The sequence below is a fragment of the Sturnus vulgaris genome, chromosome 6 (assembly GCF_052056855.1).
Source record: "Sturnus vulgaris isolate bStuVul1 chromosome 6, bStuVul1.hap1, whole genome shotgun sequence".
NCBI classification, from domain to species: domain Eukaryota; kingdom Metazoa; phylum Chordata; class Aves; order Passeriformes; family Sturnidae; genus Sturnus; species Sturnus vulgaris.
Window position 1 is genome coordinate 31,391,090 of NC_142248.1, and position 10,528 is coordinate 31,401,617.

The following is a 10,528-nucleotide window of genomic DNA, read 5'->3' on the forward strand; positions in this document are numbered from 1 at the left end:
CAGGCTGGGCCGGGCCGGGAGCGCTCCGCCCGCTCGGAGGAGCCGACTGCCCTCCCTTCCTCCCTTCCTCCCTTCCTCCCGCCCTCCCGTTCCTAGGAGCTGGCTCTCCCCCTGCAGGCCTCCAGCCGCATCTGCCGCGCTCTGCCGCTTATGTAACGCGGGGCCCGGCAGCGCCCGAGGATCCGCGGGGCAGCGCTGACACGGGGCTCAGCCCCACCTCGCAGTGCACACCAAGCATTCCCGAAAGCACCCGTGACAGCTCCAGCGAAGGGGAACAGCTGAGCCCTTTCCGTGTAGTGCTTCGCGGACGTGGGGAATTCGGCAGCCGAGCATTCCCTCCGTGGCTGAAGCCCTGCAGCCAGACACTGACGCCTGGGCTGTGCCGGGCCCAGCGCTTGAGCAGCTCCTGCGTGTTCGTTCTGAAAGATCTGCGGAAGAAGTACATGTGTGACTTCTGCAGACCATCTGTACCACCCCTGCTAGTGCCCTGGCTGGTCCTGACGAGACCCAGCTCCCTCCCAAGGCAGCAACGCTGTACCCAGCCTCGACCAGACCCCCGGAAGGAATAGATCTTGAGTTAGAGCACCACCTCCATGGATCTATCGCAAGGACTCTGGGAAGACTGCTGAACCAAGGAATTGTGTAGGATGGTAGTCAGCTGCTAAAGCTGAGATTAGGATCAAGCACTGTTTTCCTAGATGGGGTGGGGAGGCAGTGTAGCAAACAAGGAGTCATTCCATGCAAACTTCATGTGCAAGTACCCCAAAGCATTGCAAATTCAGATGTATGCCTAGTGGCACAGCACAACTTCAGTCATAAGGGAGAAGCAGCCTTCTTCTCCCTTGCTCCTCTCATTCACGGCAATGGCAACTTATCCAGCCGCATGCATTCTATCCTCACAGCTTTGATCTCCGCTCGGCAGAGGAAAGAGGCTGGAGAGAAGCTGTGACAGGAGCTGTGAGGGTGTAACACAGGCTGCAGTGGTACGAGGCAGCCCACGCTGCCTTGGCACACGTCGGGCGCGCTCAGGCTCAGCCTGCGGCAGCTGCGGGTGTTCAGCACGGGCCCCGCCCGGGCCGAGCCAGCCCCGCCCGGGCTGCGGGCGTGCGCCTTGCCCGCACCCCACTGGAGTGCGTGTGTTAATTGCCCTCTTTGATGACAGTAACGATTGCTGTCGTGCTTGCGGTGCTGGGAACCAAACACCCCTGCTGAGAAGGTATCTGAAAAAAACTCAAATGCGTATCTTTGAAGTGTTGTGCTCAAGGCGATTTGTGTGGAGGTTTCTAGCTCTTTCTGTAACCTAAAAGTGTGTGGGGGGAAAGGGGCAAAGAATCATTGCACCTCCGCTGTCCAGCCTCCAGCACAGAAATAAACCAAACAGCCTGGCTTGCCTGACAAGCTGTGAAGATTCAGATAATCCTGTCCAGTTTATTCTCCGCTCAGGGGCAATTTGTTCCTTTTAAACTCCTTACAGCATTTTGCTAAAGCTGCCATCAGGAAACCGTGACATGAGCTGTGCAAATATTTACTCAGCCATTCCCACGCTGCTTCCCAAAGAGGTTATTTGTTACCCCCCCACTCCCCTGCCGGCACGAAGCACAGCCATGAGTTAATTTGGCGTCCACTATTAACGCTGACATTTAGGTTTTACAGAACGCATTTGTTTCCAAAGCGTTTCCTTTAACAGAAAGCCCCCGGAGCCTGCACGCATGCTCTTGCCTGCCGTCCTGAAAATACCCAAAATCAGGCTCGTTACTCGTGCGTGCAGTCAAAAGCTGCGCCACTCTGAAAAAAAATAAAACAAGACCCTTAGGCCCCAGCGAGGATCGAACTCGCGACCCCTGGTTTACAAGACCAGTGCTCTAACCACTGAGCTATGGAGCCGCCGCTCAATGTTTGTCCCGGCTGCCTCTAACGACTGGTCCCGGCCCTCCCCGCCGCCCCCTGCCGGGCGCCCCGGGCCCCGCGCCGCCGGCCCCGCCCTCCGCTGGGCCCTGAGGGGCGCGCCCTGCACCGCGGCCTCGCCGCCGCCGGGGGGAGCCCGCGGCCCGCCGGGAGCCGCTCCCGGCCCGCCGAGACACGGCCGGAACTCGCCCGGAGCCCGCCCGCCCTGTCTGTGCCCTGTGCCCGCCCGCCGCCCTCTTTGTCCCCGCTGACCGCGGGAGCTCGCCCGCCCTGTTTGTACCCTCTGCCCGCCCGCCGCCCTGCCCCGCTTCTGGCCCGCTAGCACCGGGGTGCCGCTCCCGGCGCTGCCAGGCGGCCGCCGCGGTTGCCTGTGAGAGCCCGGGCCGCAGGAGGGTCCCTGGGCCCGCTGCGATTGCAGGAAATAAAGCTGCTGGAATGAGCACGTCCTGCCGAGATAGCAAAGGCATCGGAGGAGAAATACGGGGTGGACGAATGTCTGACATACTGATCTAAACCGGCTAGGAGTGAAAAATCGGGATGAAAAAATCCTTGTCGTAACAAAGGGTGTTTTTTTTCCTGCAGAGGTTGGGTGTTGGGAAGTTTGAGCAAGGCTGCTGCGGTGCAGAGGTGCTGCCCGTGGCCTCTGAGCATCACTTACTGAGTGACCCTTTGCAGCGCTGAGCATGGATCCTAGAGAGGATTTCTAGGTATTTCTCTCACCTGGTGCCTGCAAACCAAGTATAACAGAGGTTATGGAGCTCAGAAGCTTAAGTGGACGGCTAAAAGGTGGAAGGCAGCCATGCTGTTGGATCCATCTAAGTGTACTCCTGGTGTCCCATCTAAGACACTGCTGGTGTCCAGTGCTGGTGCTGGGTGTCACCACTGCTAACAGCACACATTAGCCAGAAGTCTATGATCGCTTATGTATGGCCTGAATGTTTTTTTAAAACTTGGCAGATAAAATTATTGCAGCCATACACCTTTCAGAAAGCTGTATTCAGGGCCCTGTCTTCATTCTGTACCAATATCTCTTTAGACTTGGATCAGTGGATGGAAAAGGATGCAATGGGGCAGCTCATAAACTTGCTTGGCTTTCACAAAATCTTGAAACAAAGAATGTTACACTATGGAAATAAACCTCAAAGTTTGCAGCAGCATCAGGGTCTGCAGTATCCTGGGCACTAGATCTATATATATGTGATTTCTGCCCAGATTTTTTCCTTCAAAGTATCTTCTCACATTAATGCCCTGATAGTTTTTAATAAATGACATCAGTAAAATTTGAAATAAATACTGAAAAATTATTGCTGACTCATAAAACAAAGCTCCATGTGGCAGCTGGATAATAGATACAGTCACCAGAACAATAGGGGTCAGGTCCATTTCCTCCACTGAATGATACTCATGCGTGTATATTTGAAGTATTGTGAAAATATTCAGCGAAGATTAAGTGTTTAAATCGACTAAGCACTTCATTTCAATTCTCTGCTAACTCTGGAAATAACAAGAAAGATTAAGTTGTGTTTCTAGTTGTCATGATGAAGACATTAGTGTTAAAATTACAGATATATGTATTAATCGTACATTATTTGCTGTGTTAATTTAGGGACATGTCTCCTCTGAGATATGCTCAATACTAAGCCAGGTTGCAGACGTGTCAGTCTTCAAAATTGTGATGACTGCCAGTGGCAGCTTTAATGCTTTTCTAGATGGTGTGTGTGTGTCCTATCTCCACATATGTAATACAGTATAAGTTTAAGAGCACTACATTGTAGCAAACTAAAGGTCTACAGATGATTTGCTATTAAAATAATATTGTCATTAGTAGTTGTTGCACCCTGGAAAACAGAAAAATGTCATTGCCTTGCAAAAGACCATACAATTTTTTACCCGGTGCTACTTTTCATGCTCAGCCTGAGTTACCACATCCCCATCTATGAACTTGGAAAAGTCAACTAAATCACTGCTGGAGACTATCATGCGAGTGCATCGATGCACAGAAGTCCAGAACATATTTAAACATTATTTTAAAATAGTCCCAAACACCCGAAAAGCCCAAAACCAAACCAAAAATATCCTTTATGAAAACTTGTTACATGTTACTGTACTGTTCTCTTAAACGTCTGTTGTGTTCTGCTACTTCCCATCACTGCTAAGGCAGAACAGCCAGAAAATATTTCAGAAAGGTTTTTTAAGTCCTGAAGGGAATGGACCTTTCACCACTAGGGCAAGAGCTGCCAGACATTCCAGCTATAGTTCAAAGGGACCCTCTTTGCACAAGAACAATTGTACTGGGTTTATTATTTAAAACCCTTACATCCTTAAGACACACAGGCCTCAAGACGGAGAATGGGCATTCCATTCATTCAGTTAACCTGGGAAAAGGAGACTACTGTGCACTGAAAAGAAAGCAATGCAGAACACAGCTCCTTTAGGAGCTGAGGCTCAGAGAGACAGGATTGTACAAAACCTATGTGAGAGCTGTCAGCACAGCTGAGGCAGTTGGCACTTACCTTCTCACTTCATCAGGGACTGACTTCTGGAGTCAAAGATGTTCATCTTCCCTCAGACACGAGGGGAACAAAACTGGAAGTGGCAGCATGTACCAATGGGAGGAGTAGAGTGTTTTCTGTATTCTTCAGAGGGAGTATTATTATAAAAAAACCACAATTATAATTAAAAATAAATTCTTACCCCTCTTATAATCATCTTAAATGACTGAATGTAAAGGTTTGAAATACTGGCTTTTTCTCTCTGTTATTTTTTTGTTCTAGGCTCATTTACATCAATGGGACTGGTTTTCATTTGGTCTTGGAAGACAGGCACAAAAACCCCATGGTAGTAATACTGAATCTTGATTAAATAGTTATTTAGTCCAAAATCTGTGACAAGGTCAGAGGTGTCAATTCAAGACATGAAAGTGGACCCACTTCTCAAAGTGGATGCCATTGTGCTTTAAAATTTTCATGCACTGGCACTTTGTTGCTATGTTCATATCACTTTAGGGAATGTACAGATCATCTCTAAAAACCCTTCTGATTACTATGGAAATAAGAATCAACAAATAAACCAATAAATCATTTACATACCTACCAGTACTCTTCTGTTCCTCTACACTGCTATGTTTTATCTCTCCCACCTCATCTTTCAAACACATTTTCAGAGTCAAACCAATATCTACTTGGCAGAATTTCTTTAAACACATATTCTTATATCACCTCAATATTACTAAGTAGCTCATCTTTTTATAACTGAAGGCGATTCTTTGCATATGAAGTCTAAAAATGCTGTCTAACTTAAAGCTACCAGAATCTGTTATTGCAGTAATCACTCCCTCACTAAGTCTGTACATCAGTGCCTGAAGTGGGAAGCCCTCCCTTTCTTCAGTGCATTAGTATTGACAAAGCTAGTCCTTCAAATACATTTTTAATAACCTTTTTATGTGGTGCAATATCACTGAAAGTTCACAGCATTTATTTTTGTCAGTTCAGAATGATGGGATTTTATATGAAAGGATTGAAAAGATTTTTTCTGTTAGTGCTCTTCATTTTAAAGGCTGCAAAGCATTAATGCTGTGAACGTTAATATTTTGGCCTGATACATAATCTGCCTCTGCACATATTGCAGCTGGGCTAATGGGAGAAACCAGAAAAGTAGCTTTGTGGATCAGGAGCACAGCCAAATTGCGGGGATCTCCTCTATGGTTGATGAGTTCCTTTTTTTATTTTTTTTAATATCACTGTACCAGAACAGTGGCATAGGCTGGCTTTCATGTTGTTGGAGACATCAAAGGCAGGTACTGAGGACCTGTCTCTTTACTGTTTTCCACCTTTTTCAGACACTGACACTCCCACCTAATGAGTCCAACCTGCTGCAAAAATAGCATCTCTGTGCATGAGTGGCGTGCTAGCCCTTACTGTGTCAGAGGTACCAGTGTGCAGCTTTCCAGCTCTTGGAAGCTTTGCGCCTAGGTCTAGTCACACCTAACCACAGCAGCCATGCCCGTGTCGTGGGGCACACACTGCTCCTGCTCCTGAGCTCACCAAGGCTTGGGCTGGGCACACAGCACCAGGCTGTGGGTGGAGGCAGCAGTGTGTGACAGTGCATTCCCCCAGTACATTGCACCCACAGAAAGTGAGGTACCAAAGCAGAAGGGTCCTGCTGGAGCCCTGCTGCAGATGTCTGACCTGTAAGTTTCCTGGCACAAATCCAAAGGGATGTGTTTGCAGGACTAGCATGTGAGGCTCCAGAGATCTGCCCCAATCAGTTGCCTACATTCCCCACTAAAGCAAGGGAAGAACCAGCTCTTAAGTGATAAGTTGGGTGGTTGCATCTCTGTGTGCACTTACTGGGGCTGGCACTGACTGGAAATCTTCCTGGCAGTCGGAACAGATGAGCCAAAGAATAAAAGGATCTGCTCTGAACACTGCTTGCCAATTTATTCCCTTGGTCAGGGGTGAGGCCCTTGGAAGAGAACATGCCTTTTCTGAAGTGAATCAACAGAAGACTTTGACATCATCCAGTGTCTTTCAAGAACATGAAATTCATTTTCCAGCTGTCACTGACAATTATTTATTCATGCGGGGGGGTAAAATTTAGTTCCCTAATATTACACAGCTAAAAAGTTCACTCTGCAAATATGTTTTCTGAGGAAAGAAGGAAATTCATGAGAGCAGAACAAGACTGCTTCCTGCAAAAAGGGACTGCAACAGTCTCATTGCTTCTCATAAAAAAAACCCCTATCCTTTGCATTTCCCTATATTTAATTTTTTCTGTATTCACTTCCATTATTGGTTTATCTTTCCATCAGGGGTAGACCAAGAGGAAGGCTCAACAGAGAGCTCTGTTGTGTGTATGAAATAATACTGTAGCAAATGAAAACACCAAAGCAAGCTTCTTTTTTTTTAATAGACAAGCTGATAGAAAATTAGTTTCCTATGGGACAGAACCAGGGGGAGTGGAGTTCATATGAGATTTTCCACACCATTTCATAGCTATCCAGTTATGAACAGGCATCAAGCTACAGCAAGGGTCACCAGGTAATTTTCCTTGACACAGAGTGCATGCTTCTCATTCCATTAAACTATGTCAAGGTAATGTAGTGAATATTACACTGACTTGCCAAACTGCATTAACCACAGTGCCTTCTCTCCACAACTTTAGGATGATGCCTCTTGGAATAATAGCTGCATGAGGCTTTTGGGAAATATGACCAAGTATTTGCATCTCTGCAAAAGTTGGAATCCTTCAGCCTTCTTGAAGCAGGAAATATTAACAATATTCATACACACCCTAATATTCATATAAAATATCATATTAGATATTCAAAAGGGACAAGAACAGGTTAATAAATGAAATTCAGCATCTCACCACCAACAAGTAGGATTAGGGTTTCCTAGAAATGAGAAAAACATCAAAATCTTGAGTATGATCTCAGACAATCCTGGGTGTATGATCAATTCAGGGATCTGTCTCATCTATACTTCAGTTTTATACAGGACAATGTTGTAAGGAGTAGCAACAACTCACTCTGACATTCCTGTGTAAACAACACTGGGCATTATTGGAAGACCATGAAAGTATGACAATCTCTTTCAGAGCCCCAAGAACAAAGGCCCATTTCAGTTTATATTCAGTTTATATGGAATTTCAATGTAGCCAGTATATTTCATAACAAGCCATGTCATAGCTACAAATTCCTCAGTTATTTTCATTATTTAGAGCAGAGGAATTATCACATCTTCCATTCCTTTGTTTGATTACAGCTGAATCCCTGGAAAGCTGTGTATCACACTTCTCTACCTACATTTTATGTTGACATCCTCCTGTGAAAAATGACAGGTGTGATGCACAAGACTTCGTTTTATATGTTATAAAATTGTTCTTCATTCCTATGTGCACTGCTTTTATGTAGCTAATTTAGAGCCCTGGGGGTTTAAACGTAGGAGTTCTATATCCCAATAACAGACTCTGTATCAATATCACCATATTGTCCTGCTAAAACATCTCAGTTTTAGGTGGGAAAAGAATTCAAGTGTTCACTTGGGCCAGTCATTGAAACTTTAAGCAATCTCCTGCTTGCTTACTGTCAATTGCAGCATCTATTGCATCACCAGCTGCATAAAAACTGCAGTATCTTCTGCACCAGCTCATTTCAGACAGGCTGTGAGAGTGATGACCATCATCTCCAAGCCAAGCTGCATTTGAACCTCAACCTGATTGTCAGCATTTCTGCCTCCTGTGACCTGGAACCTCAGTCCTATATTCGTGAGCCACTGAAAGAATCAAGCAGGACCAAGCAGGAAAATCACAGCCCAACTTCAGTGAAATCTGCAGAAGGAAGTATTTTTTCTTTCTGTTCTCAGAAATGAGACACATGGTACCAGCACTTTTCTTAATTGCAATGGAGAGCTTGTGAACTTTTTTTCCAGCTAGAATTTTGTCCCACAAAAATCACAGCACTGAGTATCTAGTAATAATAGTGCAAAAGAAAGCTCCAACAAGAAATTAATTTATATGGAAAGATCTTGGCTTTTAATTTAAAAAAAAAAGTAATTTGCAAGTAACTAGTCCAATTTCTAAAGCAGATCGATTAAATTTTCTAAATATGGATGGAGAGTTGCTTTTAAAATTGACACCTGCACATGTCAGTATAATTTTCTTTTTGTTCATGTAATTTTTAAAAGATATTCACATTATACCATTCTCCTGGTTTATATCACACTGGTACTACTGAACCTTGAAATGTAATTCTTTGGGGACCCTTCGCAGTGATATGCTGGCTCTTTTTATATGTTACATTATTATTATTGTTATTTATTTACACAAATGACACAAAGAATTCTTTACTAATATCATGATGACTCCATTCTCTGGAAGAAAAGAATACCTGACAGAAGTTACCATCACAGCTCCTGTCAGTATCTTGGTTGTGACTTATTAAGGACTATTCTGTCAAAAAGCCAAGTTTCTTTTCTTTGACAAAAAGTCCAAAGAAGTCATTTAAAATTACAGAGTAAAGTGGCTTAGATGAGCTAACAAGCATAGTACAGTAAATAAAATCAGTCTATTTTTAATATAGTAAATACCACTGACTGAAAGTCATATTTTAGAATACATTTATTATAAGAAACTACTTAGATAATGAAAGTAATTCTAAAAATCTAATATAATTTTCATTATTTATGCCATTTGCTTGCTTTTTACATTTAATTCTGCTTGGATAATGAAAACAGACTTTTTTTTTCCTTGGCAATATCATATTTCTGATTGTCAGACACTTGCCAAGGCTGCAGTGATTGGGTTTTGGACATCTCAGGGGAAATGGTGAAATGGTGTTTCCAGCAAAGGAGTGAGCAGGGGAATTATTGAAACACGTGTGTAGTTTGGTCAGATCAGAGCCTGCCCACACGAGTGACAGCACATAGCAGCCCATGCTGCAGAGGGCTGGGTCACACCGTGACTCTTCAAAAGTCCCACCAGAAAGTGCTCCCATAAACCATTCCCTTTCCATGCTCAGCAGCCAGGAGCCAGAACTTGGGTTTGGTTTGGTTCCAGGAGCACCTGGGCTTTGCTCAGGTTCCAGACTCACACTGGACACAGGGAGCTGAGCTGCCACTTCAGGTCCCAGCAAGGGAGGTTCAATTGGTTCATGTCAGGCATTGGTTCTACCTTGTTTAACACCATAAGTGAAATTACATCTGAAGAATGAAAAAGGAATCCACAGCTGTAAGAAGTTTTTTCAAAAATGTTTCAAGTTCTAGCTCCAAACGGTGGGATGTGGGGCACTGTCAGAATTGAGAGGTCTGCACACCTGTGCAATTTGGGCAGTAGTTCTTGGAGAACAGTTTAGTGCCTGCCTCTCATTTTCACAGTTTCTGTTAACTGGAGTAAATTTCAATCCAAAGGAATCTACCCTTCAGTGAAACACAGCTACAGACATTGTCTCACTAATGGGCTGATGCTGGATGCAACACCCCTGAGTCTCAGGAAGGTCTGGATTTGAATTCTCTGGTTTGGGTACAGTCTCATTTTTGAACTCTAAATCCCTGATATTTTCCAGTGAGATAAAAATCCAACTCAGTAGAACTCATTTTCAGGTCCTACAGTTATTGAGGTCAGAGACCTAAAGGATTACACCTAAGATGATCTTTGAGTTTATGATTCTTTCCCTTGAAGTTTCTTAAGATTGTAACAAGGGGGTTTTATTATGGTTTAATATTAAACGTCCTCATTTAGCTAATGCTATTAGAAGAACCTGATTTCTTGCAAATTCTTATACACTAGGGGGTGCAAACATTCTTTTAATGAATCCAGAAACAAATGGTCTCATCAATACCAGCAAAGAAAGTGCCTGGTCCTGTACTAAAGCTTGTGTGGAAAATATCTAATGTTTTTAGTCACATTTGACTCATACAAATGAAGAAATAAAAGCATTGCTTTCGGCAGCAGCTTTTTAATGTTTTCTGGGTTTATATGTGGAGCAGAGAAGATGCTAATGTAGGAGTTACATAACAGGAGAATTCAGATCCAGCCTGCTTTGCATGCCATTGCCAGCAGCTTTCTCATGTCCTGTGGTGACTCAGACTCTGCCGTAAGCTTTGCAGAGGGACAGTCTCAACTT

At 44.5% G+C, this 10,528-nt stretch overlaps 1 non-coding gene across 1 annotated transcript; it reads right to left on the bottom strand.

The window, feature by feature from the left end:
* Window positions 1–1,811: 1,811 nt before the first annotated feature.
* On the bottom strand, window positions 1,812–1,884 carry TRNAT-UGU (transfer RNA threonine (anticodon UGU)). The gene has a single exon. It is a non-coding gene; the product is annotated as a tRNA-Thr (tRNA).
* Window positions 1,885–10,528: the final 8,644 nt, after the last annotated feature.